Source organism: Rattus norvegicus, chromosome 10 (genome assembly GCF_021556685.1).
Source record: "Rattus norvegicus strain SHRSP/BbbUtx chromosome 10, alternate assembly SHRSP_T2T, whole genome shotgun sequence".
Taxonomy (NCBI): domain Eukaryota; kingdom Metazoa; phylum Chordata; class Mammalia; order Rodentia; family Muridae; genus Rattus; species Rattus norvegicus.
The window spans coordinates 68,016,100-68,029,479 of NC_141543.1; the positions used below are offsets into that span (position 1 = coordinate 68,016,100).

Here is a 13,380-nt window from a genome sequence, read left to right on the forward strand (position 1 = left end):
AGTGGCATAGCCCAGATAGAACACATCCCACACACAAGCAACAGCTTTGGAGACAGCCCCTGCTCCAGTTGTTCCGGACCCACATGAAGACCAAGCTGCACATCTGCTATGTGTGTGCCACCAGTGTACGTAGGTCCAGCCTACATGTGTGTGTTCTTTGGTAGGTGGTTCAGTCTCTGAGAGCCCCAAGGGTCCAGATTAGTTGATTCTGTTGGTCTTGCTGTGGAGTTCCTATCTCCTTAGGAGCTACAATCCTTCCTCCTATGCTGTAATCCTCTCTAGTTTCTCTTGACTTGATCTGTCTTCATAATCTGTCATTTTCTCCACTCTATAAGTGATATATACTTATTCTGTGGTTTTAAAACTAACCCTAAAGAAAGTGCTATTGACTATAAGGGAAGTCTAGTTAGACATGGTGCAACTGAAAATGTCTTTGAACTCTGATACTTTCTTATTAAATAAATTTTTGATTGGTATATAACACTGAAAATTAAATCAAGAGCTTTATGGAGAAAAAAGCTATCCTTAGTACACTGTTTAAACACCATTTTGTGGCATTTTAATTTGTAGGACTAAAAAAATTAAGACAATTTAGTAAACAAACATTAAAAGTCTTTTAGAAAAACTTTAAGGACTCAGGGATGATTTTGAACTTTTGATGATGAGCTTGCTCAGAATGCATATCTGATGAAAGCAGAAACTTGGCTACCAAATTAGTCTTGATTCAAGGTACTTAAGGGAAAACTGCATTAACAAGTACAGGGCTTATAGTCTCTTTTATATATTCTTTTTTTCCATCGCTGACTCATATGCTCACTCTTATCCCCCCATCTCTACAACTGAGTTATATTCATTTGCGAACATTGATAGTGTATTTTTACCATGTATAAGGTCATTTGTCTTATTTTGAATATGTAATTTAGAATACTTGCTATAGATTAGGATTCTGACTTATTCATTCATTTTGTTGCTATACTGGCATAGTTTTTCTGAGGACGAAACCCATACATGGGGCCTAGAGGCCAGTGTTCTTTTATCACTCTCTACCTTATTTTTTTGAGACAGTGTTTCTTACTGAACTTGGAGCCTACTGATTGGCTATACTGTCTGGCTATGAAGCCCCTCAGGTCTTCCTGACTATGCCTCCTGTGCTAGGATTATAGGCCCGTGCAGTCTTGGGTTTTTTGGTTTTTTTTTTTTTTTTTTTAATGTGGGAATTGGGGATTCAAACTCACCTCAGCTCCTCAAGCTTGCTTATACAAGTACTGTGTCCACTGTATCATCTCTCCAGTCTCTTAGATTTTATTTTGAGACAGTGTTTTTCTCTTAAGTGCCCAGGCAGGCCTTGAACTTGCTATAGTCTAGGTAGATCTTGGGTTTGTGACTTTCTGCCTCAAATATCCTAAGTAGCTAAGATTATAGGCCTATGCCACCACACCTGGCTGGTGCTGTAGTCTTGTACGTGTATTTCCTACCATTTTTATCATTTTTTAATGGAACCTGGGGTCAAACCCAGGATCTTGAGCCTGTGCTCTATCACTGAGCTATATCTCAGTCCTTCCCTTGTCACTTCTGTGTGATAAATCTAAAAGTTTCTTGGACTTTTTATTACTATCAGAATATTTGGGTTATTTTATAAATTTTGCTTCATATGGGCTCATAGGATTTTAGCAGTGGAAAATTGCCTAGCTCTTCATTTTAGTGTTAAATGGTTTCGAGATTCTGATTACAAGGATGAAGGTCAAAATATCTTATATCTTGAGTAGCTTCAGGAGACTTTATGTTAACTATATCTTTGGTAGTAAAGGACTGGACATTTGTTATTTATTCAAATAACCACCTGGATTCTAGACCAGGCTTAGATTTCAGTAACACAGGAGGTCATGAATTTAAATAGGATTGTGAGCTTATGCAGATGACCTAAATAGTGAAGCTTACAAAATGGGGACTGGACTGTGGTAAACTGGGGGCTATATACCTTGTGTTGAAGAACTGTGGCTGTGACTTAGTATATATCTAGTGTTGTTCCAAATGTTTCATATTTAGAAAAATGCCAATAATAAAGATGAAGGAATCTGCTGATGTTTTCAAATCAGCAACTGAGTTGTTTAGAAAGATTTGGCCACCAGAAACAGAAGAACAAGTTTAAGCTATAAGAATACTTTTGGTGGGGTTGGGGATTTAGCTCAGTGGTAGAGCGCTTGCCTAGCAAGCCCAAGGCCCTGGGTTCGGTCCCCAGCTCCGGAAAAAAAAAAAAAAAAAAAAAAAAGAAAAAAAAAGAATACTTTTAGTTTATCTTATAACAAATTCATATATAGAGAGAGCAGTACTATTATCTTAGCAGTTCAACTGTATCATGAACACCCACTTTTTCCCTCTTCAACATTGAGTCTTTTTTTTTTTTTTTTTTTTTTGGTTCTTTTTTTCGGAGCTGGGGACTGAACCCAGGGCCTTGCGCTTCCTAGGTAAGCGCTCTACCACTGAGCTAAATCCCCAGCCCCTCAACATTGAGTCTTAAACCTAGGACCTTACGCATGATAGGCAAGTATGTGCTCTGTCAGTGAGCTGTATCTCCGGCAAGATCCAAGTTCTTTGTACTTTCTGTTTTGTATATTAGAGTCTGTTTTCTGCTTTCTCTACATAAAAGATGGCTAATGTAGCACTAAACAGCACATTCATGTTTGTTCCAGGAAGTGACAGAAAGTGTAGTGTTTGCCTGGGCTCTACTTTTGGGAAAGCAAAAGTTTTCCTAGAAGCTGTCTTAGGGTTTTTATTGCTGTGATAAAACACCATGACGGAAAGAGGGAAATCAGAGTAGGAACCTGGAGGCAGGATGTGATTCAGAGTCCATGGAGTAGTGCTATTTCTTAACTTGCTCAAGATTTACTCAGCCTGTTTTCTTATAGAACCAGGACCACCTGCCAGGACTACTGACAGAGCGGGCCCTCCCAAATCAACCAGCAAGAAAATGCACCTCCAAGAAAAAAAAACTTGCCTCCAGGCAAATTTGTCAATTGACAGTACCAATTCTCTAATTCCCAATGGCTGGCTTAGCTAGCCAGGACAGAGGCCAACTCCCTCCCTAGACGATTTCTTTTTGAGGTATAGACAGGAAATATATTACATCGCCATCTCTACTTGTAAGGCCACCCATGAAAATAAGTATATGGCTTTTTTTCTTAAATGTTGAGTGGCAGCAAGAGAGAGAAGATTTGGAATAGATGTTGTCTAACCCTGGCCTACCATAACAACTAATACAATTTTAAAGAATTCTATCTGGCCATGATCTTGAAGAGTTGGCTACTAGCAGCGTAAGTGTTCCTAAGAAAAAGAAGTTCTCAGCTAAAGAGGAAATGGCCAGTGAACCAGAAGAGGCGGCAAGCCCCATCACCCCTAAGAAAAAGGAAATTTTCTGAGGAGCCTGAGGCTGCTGCTAGCTGCCCAAAGAGCAGCACAAAGAAAAAGAAAAAGTCCTAGAAGGCGCGGGAGGAGGATTAGAATGGACCTGCTTGGTGGGAGGGGCATACCTTATGGTGGCAGCGCCTCCCGCCCATGATAAACCCCAATAAAAATGTAAAACCAGGAAAAAAAACCAGAATTCTATCTTTGTTTTCAATCTTTTAATTATATTTTATTTTGTGTTCAGGTATGTCTGTGTACACACACACACACACACACACACACACACACACACACACACACACACACACACTTTCACATAACATAGCATACATGTGGAAGTCAAAGGACAACTTATGGTAGTTCTCTCCATCTGCCATGTGAGTCCTGGGGGTTGAACTCAGGTTTTTCAGTACCTTTGCCCACTGAGCCACCTCACTAGTCCAAGAGCTCTATCTTGAGAACTAAAGAAGCTACCAGGAGTACAGAGTCATATAATAGCACACCGGTTTATGGACACTTTATAAAACTCACGGAAGTTGGGAGGGAAAGACTGTAGGAGTCAGAAGGGACGGAGGACACCAGGAGAACATGGCACACTGAGTCAAATAAGCAGGGCTCATGTGGGCTCACAGAGACTGAAGCAGCAAGCACAAGGGCTATCAGAGTGTATACTAGGTCCTCTGCATATACATATGACTGTTGGCTTGGTGTTTTTGTGGGACTCCTCTAACAGTGGGGGCTGCTGTGTCTCTGACTTTCATGCCTGCTCTGGGACTCTTTTTTTTTCTATTGTATTTCCTTGTCAGCCTTGATAGGAGGGCTTTTGCCTTGTTTTACTGTGTCTTGTTTTGTCATGTTTGGTTGTTGCCTTTTAGAGGCCTGTTCTTTTCTGAAGAGAAAGAGGGGGAGTAGATGTAGGAGAGAGGGGAGCTGGAAGGAGTAGAGGGAGGGGAAACACTGGTTGGGATATAGGTGAGAAGAATATATTTTCAATTTTAAAAAGTTATTTTTATTTTATTTGCATTCAGTAATCTATTACTCTTGGTTGGCTTTTAGCAGTCAGTTTTTAATTGATAAAGAACTTGAAATTAAAAAGCCAGAGTTCAAGTCTTGGTAGGAACTTGATAGCAGTCTGATATTGGGCAAGTTTACTCAATCTTTTGAATCATTCTTCATCTGGAAAAGCATTATAATATAGCAGAGAAGTTAATTGTAGGGACTCTCAATTCAGAAAAACTTGAGCTGGAGTCTTATTTCCATTAAATGTGTCTCCTAATCTGTCTCTTCCTATATTAAATGAGGTTAATTGTGCCCTGATGGTAGAATCTTCATGAAGACCAAATGAGAAATAGGGGAAGTCCTACCTTATCAGAGTTCAGAAATGAGCATATAAGGCAAAAATCAAATCTAGTTACCCTACAAGGAAATAGGGGCTTTTTTGTCTTGTTTCTGGAAAAAAAAAATGCTGTAAATCGCTAGCAACTGTATTTCTGGGCATGTAAACTGTTAACTCAGACTGTCTGATGTGACTCAGTTGCTCCCACCTTGTGCTTACTTTGTACACACATTTGCTGGATACAATGATGGATGAGTCTGTGTGCATTATAACATTTTTACAAGTATTTATTCAGAACATAAGACCAAATTAGCATAAATAAAATATACACTTAACTCCAGAATGAGATGGTTAGTTTACCATCGAGATTGGCCTTTTAAAATCTTTTGTTTTGACAATAGATATAGCTTATGATATATGAGAATGAAAAAACTGGGGTTGTCTAGGGCTGCCTTACCTCCTCACTATGGATAAATATACTCAACGTTTTCTTGTCAAGAAAAGATGTATAACAGATGAATTTAGCCAAGGAAATGCTATCACCATTCTATATTTGGGAAGAAAAACTATTAAGTCCTGGATATATAGGCTAAAATGAACATGATTCCCTGCTAAATGACAAGCTAATCTTATATTGTCTGAATTATGGAACATACCACTCAAAATAATATTTTGATTTTTTAAATACAAAGTTTATTTCCTTTCAATTTATGATAAGATTTCTAAAGGACAATTTGTTACTAAGTGGATTGCAAGTTGTCAGGAAGCCTTAATGGTAGTTCATCTGGGAATCATTCATCAAGGGTATTAACCATTTTCAATGAAAGCTACACTGAGCCATCATTATAAGTGATCTATCTCAGTGTTGATTCAAATGTCTAATAGGATCTTAAACACTGACAAAGTATTGTGTATATGCTGATAAAAAATCTTTACATATTTTGTTACTTAAAATGCTTTGGGACTTGGGCCAGATTGTGACACTCAGCTAAATGGTTCATAATATAGAAAGGTATAACTAGAGCGTAAGTATCCCTAGTATTACTCTTTAGGAAGACAGAGTGGGTTCTCTTTCTTAGAGCAGTTGTTTATCTTGCATGTTGCAAAGGGCAGAGATGCACCCTCAATATTTTTGAGGATCCAAAACTCCCTGAGGTTGAATTAGGAAGCTGAGGAGGAAGGTGACCCCATAGGAAGACCAGCAGTCTCAATTAACCTGGACCCCCAAGATCTTACAGACACTGAGCCACCAACCAGGCAGCATACACCAACTGAGACGAGGCCCCCAACACATATACAGCAGAGGACTGCTGGGTCTGGACTCAGTGGGAGAAGAAGCACCTAACCCTCGAGAAACTTGAGGCCCCAAGGAGTGGGGAGATGTGGTAGGGTGTGAGTGGGACTAGGAATATCCTCTTGGAGACAGAGAGAGGGGGAATGGGATGAGGAAAAGTAGGAGGGGCAACTGAGACTGGGATAACAACTGGACTGTAAAAAAAAAGATTAAAGAATAATTATAATAAATTAAAAAAGTAATGACAGTAAAACTCTTCAGGGCAATAATATGCTTCTCTTCAAGTGCTATGAACTGTTTTCTTGGAAGGGAAGATGTCTAAACTTGTGCCTTATCTTTTGTTGCTTGGTATAAGATTGTCTTGTCTTTAAACGAGGGAGGAAAAGTCTTGTCTTAAGGTGACTCATAGTGATGTAGTAGGTTGGTAATGGGGAGGTATTTCTCTGCACAATATGTGCACCAGAAATGATAGATACTGGTATTTTGCCATCAAATTTAACTCTTGTATTTGGATTCCCTCCACCCTCTACTTTGGATCTCAGATCTAGGGCATTACATATGCTAAATGGGACTTCTTAGGAAATCTGGGGGTGTAGGTACTTGGTTCTATGAAAGCCTTAATATTCGTAGTAAGATGGATTAAATTTCCATGGGAAATTTACATGACCATGGGAACTTAAGGCATGACATTTATTATATATGAGTCATAATTAAGATTGTACTTTTAAGTCCTTCAATATCGAGCCATCTTCCTTACCTGTGATTATTTTTCCCTTGATATTCATTCTTCTGTGACTGGATGATTTATCCATTTATAGTTCATTTAAATCAGTTACTAAGCCTTATTTTGTGCGTATGCTTTTTAAAAATCTTGCTATGATTACGGTACATGGTAAAACAGAGCCTTAAGTTTGGCAATTTTTTTTTTTTTTTTTAGCTATACAGATACAGTCATGACCCAGAACAGGCATTGTTAGAGAGGCATATAGACATTTATTTTTTGTTATAGACTTTTTTTTATAAATTTATAATTTTCTACAAGAGTAGTTATATTGAAAATTATATAAGCTGAAGCTGGACAGATGGCTCTGTAGTTCAAAACTCTTAGTGCTCTTGCAAAGGACCTGAGGTAGGTTGCCAGCACTCACATGTAACTCCAGTCTAGGGGATCTGACACCCTCTTCTGGTTTCCACAGGTTCACATAGCACATAAACTCATGAAGACACATAGACATAAAAAAAATCTTTAAAAAATAAAATTATATAAGCTGTTTTTACAGTAGGGCAAAGTATAAGTCTTAATAGAAAGTCATATAAATCTAAGACTTAGAGAAATGATTAGAAAGAGATGGTTTTATCAGAGTTGATGCATGATGGCAGTTCAACTGTTTTATTTGAGACAGAATTAGATTTTTTTAAAAAAATATTAATTTTTATGTTTGTGTGTCTCTGTGTATGCCGTGTATGTATGTGCACATGCCAAAGTTCAGAAGAGGACAGCTGATCCTCTGGAACCGGAGTTACATGCCTTGTGAGCTGCCCAGGATGGGTGTTAGGAACCAATCTCTGATTCTCTGGAAGAGCAGCAAATACTCTTAGCCTATGAGCCATCTGGCCAGCCCCAAAGCATCCTCACATATGCCCAAACCTGGACCAATGAAGCCATGGTCTATATCCTTCCTTATTAATCCTACATCCTGAGCTCCTTGCCCCCCCCCCCCAATTCAGCACCTAGGTGTAACAGGTTCCCAATACTTTATTTTATTATTTTACAAATGTAGATGTTTTGTCTGCATATGTTTGTGTACTACATGTGTACGGTATCCACAGAGGCCAGAAGGTGGTGTCAGAGGCCTTGGAACTGGAGTTACAGATGGTTGTGAACTCCCACAGCATGTGGGTGCTAGGAATTGTGTCCTAATCCTTTGGAAGAGCAGTCAGTGCTCTTAAATCCAAACCATCTCTGTAGCTCTAGGGTTGCCTTCTTAAACCGGTTACCACATACATAACAAAGGCGCTTTATGCAACGGTAAGGGTTTTCTAATTTTATTTTGTAAATGAGCAAGTGAGAAGAGTAACGTATTAAATACTAATTTTTATAATTTAAGGTTTTCATGTATTAGCTGGGCATGGTGGCCCATGCCTGTAATCCCAGCACTTAGGAGGCAGAGGCATATGTTCCCCCACATATGAAAAATAAGTTAGAGTTTGTTTTAGTTGTATATTTTCAAATAATCACCCATTTCTTACCTTGTATCCTCATAGAAATTTTGTACATATACTTTTTTTTGAAGAGGTGTCTCATTATGCTACCCTGACTGACAGAGAACTCTTTGTAAACCAGGCTGGCCCTGAAGTCACAGCCATCAATCTGCCTCTTGAGTTCTGGAATTAAAGGTATATGCCACTATGCCTGGCCATATACATAGCTTTGTGGTATTATATTGGGGGGTTTGTTTAAGACTCAGCTTTTTTCACTAAACTGACATTAAGAGTTTTTCTTGTTCATTTTTGTAATTCTTCAGTGCAGCAATATGATAAATTTGTAGTAGATAGTAGTAAAGAAATGTTAATATCATTACTATTATAGACTTTCTTATTACTAAAATAACTCTGGGATTGATAATTTTGCCTAAGCATATTTAATAAAATATATTTCACAGTTTAAACAGTTCAAGAATGAATATTTAAATTTATAGACTGAATTTTACATTTGATACAAGATTAAAGTTTATGAGTGAAATAACATACAGCCAAGTTCATGAAAAAGACCAGTTGGAAATAGCCAGCAATAACATGGGTGGCAGAAGAAATGATTGAATGCACTATGCACAGAAGAATAGGATGTGTAAAGTAAGATGCTATAGCAGTTCTTAAAAATATACACACTTCTGTTTGGAGTAGGGACTGTATTTCAATAATGGGGCATCATGACAAATGTCACTAAGAGAGCCAGATCAAAAGGAGGCTTATGTGGTCTATTAAAGAGATTGAATTACTAAGAAAAAAAATATGAACAAATATTGAAAAATTTAAGTAGATGAGTAATATAAGGGGCATTTAAAAATGTGTGGGAGGGGACTTAAGTACTGTTACACTCAGGTAGTGAATTGGAGGATGGGGCGTAGGATGCAGGATTAATAAGCAAAGATATAGACCCTGGCTTCATTGTTCCAGGTTTGGGCATGTGTGAGCATGCTGTTTACCTAGGCAGAATCACTTGGGCCAAAATAGATGGTAGAATACAGGCACTCTGATTTTGAGATTTATATGATAGATCTACCTTGAGAAGATAGATGCAAGTGTTGATTAGCAAAAACCATCTAGGCTAGAGATAGAAATGTATAGCGACCACTTATTGGCCTTTGACTTAACTGTGTCAGACACCAAGGCAGATACTTACTGTATGTCACGCCACTTACTCCTCATGAATTGTTACTCTTCTGCTTCATAGATCTGGAAGTAAAATTTAAGAGTTCAGGTAATTATAGCATTACTTGTTGACTCTAAGGCCATGTTGAAGCCATGCTGATAGGAATACAGTCACCAATAGAGAACTTACAGGATGAAACATGTCGAGAGCTATAGGTGACTGAGACATGAGATGAGAGTGGACTAAAGATGGACTGTTGGTGAATTGTGCATTTGGGAGGCAAATGGAGAAAGAAAGCCTCCAAATAAAACTAAAACGAATGCTGGAGAGTTGGCTTTGTGGTTAAGAGTACTTGTTCTTTCAAAGGACCCAGGTTTGATTCCTACTACCTACATGGAGCCTCATCACTTCCTTAGGTACAAGGTATGCATGTGGTTCACAGAAATACATAAAAGCAAAGCACTTGAATGAATAAAATAAACCTAAAAGCAAATAAAAACTAAAAAGAACACCAAGAGCAGTGTTCACTGGCTCATTTATAATATAAAATAGTTCTTTCAAATGGAGAAGTTTTGTTGTGTGAGACATTTGTAGAATTCTATCTTGTAGAGTCACAATGTACATTAGTATATTAAAGATCTGATTCCCAGCACCTACTTGGCAGCTCACAACCATCCATAACTCCAGCTCCAGGGGATCCAATACCTTCTTTCTTTCAACCTGAGTGGGCACGGGGCATTCATGTACAAAGTTATATGCAAACAATTAACTGGACCCCTCAGAGCTCCCAGAGACTAAACCACCATCCTGAGAGTATACAGAAGGCACTCCATGGGTCTGTAGCTCCCGCTACATATATAGTAGAGGACTGCCTCACCTGCCATCAGTGGGAGGTGTTTGGTCCTGTGGAGCCTTGATGCTTCAGAGAAGAGAGTGCTAGAGTGGAGTGGGAGTGGGTGGGTGGGTGGATGGATGGGGGAGCACCCTCTTAGAGGCAAAGGGGAGGTAGGGGGTGTTCATGAAGGGGAGACTGGGAAGGGAGATAATATTGGAAATGTAAACAAATAAAATGATTAATAAAAAAAAGGGGGGGCCTGGAGATAGGGCTCTTGCAGTTCTTTTAGAGGGCTGAAGTTCTATTCCTAGCACCCACATTAGGCAGCCACACTTTCTGTAGCCTTCATTCCAGGGAATCTGAGACCCTCTTGCCTTGGGGTACCTACCTTTATGTGGTATACATAAACTCTGGCAGACATACACATACATACAAAAAAAAAACCAAATTTTTCTAAAGATCTGAAAAGCTTTACAGTAATTAACTTACTCAACTTTAATACCAAACCATGAATGCTTGTTGCAGGGAGGGGAACTCTGACTTACTGTGTAGCCCAGGCTGACCTCAATCTCAAGATCCTTCTGCCTTATTCTGAGTACAGTGTGTGTTCCACATGTGGCAAGAATACTTTCTTACTCCATTTCTGATACTCTAAAGAAGAACTCAGACTAGATCATTTGTATATAACAGACATTTATTTCTTACAATTTTGGACTCTTGAGAAGTCCACACAAGGTCCCAATAGATTTGGGTTATTGTCACATAGTAGAAGTGACAAAGACTGTTTTCTGTCACTTGTCATAGTGAAGGGACAAAAAGGATAAAGAATATCTAAGCACCTCTTTTTATAAGTCATTAATTCTATTTGTGAAGGTTTTGCCTTCATAACTTAATAACTTCCTGATACTTGACATCTTATACCATTCTATTCAGTGGTGAGTAAGTTTCAGCGTAATAATTTTGGGATACCCATTAGACCATACAAACTCCCCCTCTGTATGAATTCTGCTGACATTCCAGATGAGTGTGGAAAAACAGGCTCTAAACAAAAGAGGAAGGAAGGAAGGAAGGAAGGAAGGAAGGAAGGAAGGAAGTGGTCATTTTAACTCCCGGGGAGGTCAGGGGAAGCAAGGGTAGAAGGCAAGTAACAGGCAGTTAGGACACTGTCAGCCTGTGTGCTGACACTGTGACATAGGTGGTCACAGTCGCAGAATTAAAGAGACGTTAGTGCTGAAGAAGGATCAAGGAGATACTTCCTTTTTTCTCAAAAGAATGGAGATGAAAGAAATTAGAGGAGAATTTAGGAGAGAGGAGGATTCTTCTGGCTTATTTAGAAGAATCTTCAGAATGTTTTTCTGCTGAGGGGAAGAGTTCATTAGGAAAGGAATCAAAATGCAGTAAGGAATAAAGGGTGTAGGCATGCATTTTTTGCAACCTACTTGTAACAGGGTTCAACCCTTCCTCTAGCTCACCACCCAGCAGAGATAGTGGAAGAGGAAAGTTATTAGGATGAGGGGAAGTGGACCTGCTCAGCAATGGTTCTTTGTGGGGTGAGCTCGATCTTCTTTGGCAGTTCAGTCCTGTAGCAACCACCAAATACGACCCAGCAGCTGCAGACCAGTCCTCTAGGCAGGCAGATACCACACATGCACTGGCAGCTACAGTCCAGTCCTTTCAGCGAGCAGACATCAGGCATGAGCCAGCAACTGTAGTTCAATCCTGAGGAAACCACAAGGCTCGCCAACTGGCCTGAGGCGAGGCTGAGGAAGCAGCAGGTTGCTGCAAGAACCCCATGAGCAGTTCTTGAGTGAGTTTCTCTCAATGGCGTCCTTACCACAAGCTGAGCTCAACAAAGGAGAACCAATACATGTGTGTCTTTAAGGAAGAATAGGGAGGCAGAGCAAACCAAACTAATGCTCAATGCTCATCTCTCACTGTCTGTGGGGTCATATTTATACTCCTTCATCAAGTGTCCTTTTACTATATTCATACATCCTTTCACCTTGTCTGCTTCAGGAAACATTTTTTCCTGTGTCTGCTTCAGCAAGACATCCTTTTTTTTCACCTGTGTGTCCCAGAAAACATCATGTGACATAATTGACTTTCCAATGAAACAAAGTTTCCACTGCAAAAGGGTAATTCCACAGAATTACCTGAAAGTGTTTTCAGGAGTCAGAGAGAAGCTCTAATATGCTCATAGTTGTGGCTTCAGTGTTTGGTCTCTTTTCCTGAATCATTCTTGCTTCTGTACATCCTTTCTTTCTCAAATAGATCGTTGCCTTTACAAATCTATTGCTTTATATCTGTTTCTAGCAGAAAACCAAGCTCTTCAGGAATTAACGATTAATAAACTCAAGTCTGGAAAAGTACTTGTCATCCAGGCTGTGGAGGTGGAATCACATTCTAGTGATGGAGACTGAGCCGGAGGAACCAGAATGTTTGAGGTTAGCCTGGGCTGTATAGAGATAGTTATTTCAAAAACAATCAATAAAAGCACAAACAAAAATACTGTCTTAAATGTAGGTTTATAGGATTTTTCTGTATGGACATCCCCCTTTCTAGGTAAAAGTGGTAAGGGAAGAGTTATTTTGGAAACTTTCAGTGTTTTGGTTTTTCTTTTTGTTTTTAATTATTTATCTCATTTTAAAACACTTATGCATGGTGTCCATACAAAATCTCATTAGATTTTGAAGGTAGTCTTTCCTTAGAATCTAGGAAATTAGTGGCATGGCTAAATGGAAATTAGAACATATAAGGCTTTGAAGTATATCTATTCTAGTCTTTTTTCCCTCCTCATCATGAGTTTTTCTTTTCATGGCAAGGTCAGCTGTGATCTCTAGATACACTTTATTTCATTATCTTCACATATGCTGGTTGTAAAAATCAGTCTGTGTTTTATAAGATTATTTCTGTTTTTATCAAAATTTTAGACAATTTTTTCCTATCAGTAAATTATGGGGCTGAAAAACTAAGGTCAATATGATATTTAGTAATGCCATCCATTTGAAGAAGATAATTTAAAAGTAGATAGGAAAATCATTGGCTTTGGGGAGGAAGAGTCAGTTTTCTTTAGTGGTGTGACTGGTGGTGAGTTGGCCATGTGTCAGTGGATGACTTCATGCTTGGGCTTGTTTGCTAGC

General features: G+C 39.0%; 1 protein-coding gene and 1 long non-coding RNA gene across 3 annotated transcripts in view; one reads left to right on the top strand and one right to left on the bottom strand.

The window, feature by feature from the left end:
• Ssh2 (slingshot protein phosphatase 2) overlaps positions 1-13,380 on the top strand; it is a 251,109-nt gene that overhangs the window by 16,207 nt on the left and 221,522 nt on the right. The gene's annotated exons all lie outside the window — the stretch shown is intronic.
• LOC148002978 (uncharacterized) lies at positions 1,181-4,354 on the bottom strand. Its single transcript, XR_015631829.1, has 2 exons — positions 2,482-4,354; positions 1,181-2,150 (listed from the first exon to the last, which is right to left on the bottom strand). It is a non-coding gene; the product is annotated as an uncharacterized LOC148002978 (long non-coding RNA).